This window comes from Penaeus monodon, chromosome 21, assembly GCF_015228065.2.
Source record: "Penaeus monodon isolate SGIC_2016 chromosome 21, NSTDA_Pmon_1, whole genome shotgun sequence".
Taxonomy (NCBI): domain Eukaryota; kingdom Metazoa; phylum Arthropoda; class Malacostraca; order Decapoda; family Penaeidae; genus Penaeus; species Penaeus monodon.
In genome coordinates, this window is record NC_051406.1 from 3,086,881 (window position 1) to 3,088,023 (window position 1,143).

Below are 1,143 nucleotides of genomic sequence, written 5' to 3' on the forward strand. Positions count from 1 at the left end.
AGATATCGTCCTTCGACTGACCAACTTACCCTTTACTGTTCAATGTATGGAAAACCAGCACTGATCATCCGAATATTCTCTCTTTTCTTTTCATACGTAAGAATCATTAGCATAATATTCCCAGCGCCCACCAACCAATTCGAACTTTCCCCCCAAAAAAAAACGAAATAACAATTCGGTGAAAACAAAAATTCCACCCGAAGAAGCAGCGTGGGGAAGCGTCGACTGACCAATGGGCGGCCGCGAAGAACCAGACACTCAGGAGCTCCGAGCCAATCAGGAGGCTCTTCGGACCCTCTCCCCCCCCCACCCTCCGGAAGACGCCACCGAAAGAGCTCAACGGCGCCTCTCCGTCGGGGTTCCTGCTGGGGTCCTCCTTCCGGTCTGCAGAGGAAGGGTTTGCTAGCCAAGTAGACAGAGAGAGAGAGAGCTGTTGGATTTTTTTCCCCTTAGTCTCTCTCTCTCTTTTTCCTTTTTTTTTACGTGTTACTTAACTCGCCAACGAAGAGGAAAGTTCTTAGCCTTTTCTTTGTTGCCAAACCAAGTGGGAAAAAAACGAAACCTTATGAATTTTTTCCCCGTCGTGTTCTCTAACGTTACTTTCCTGTAGTCGGGAGAGAGAAAAACAAAGGGCCTTAATATTCTCCACCCTCTGCGTTGCTGGAGAATGGAGTCCTGCGCTTCTGGCCAAGAGATCCTTGAGGTCGTGGGAGAAGAGCAAGGACTTGGCTTCGAGGACTGGGCGACGAGTTCCATCGACCTCCAGAAGGTGAAGTTCCTCCAGACACATTTGGAGGTTTGTAAAGCCAATTTTTTTGTATGTGTATTATTATCCTAATTAACTTTTTTTTCCCCAACGTGTTTTTTGGTGTTATGATGAGGTGTGATCACATAGAATTTTGTTTTTTTATTTGGAATTGGGTTTCAGGTCTTATTTTTTTAATTGGTAGTTTGAGAAGAAATGATTTCGTAGGTTTGATAAAGGGAAGTGTGATGGTTAGCGTTGTTCGAGATTATTATTATTATTATTTTTTTAATCGGATCTATCACTTTTTGTATGTTAGTTCTATCGTATTCCTTCATGCTTATTAATATATTTCTACTTGCGTTGTGTTGCTATTATTACGAACAATAACAATTTTC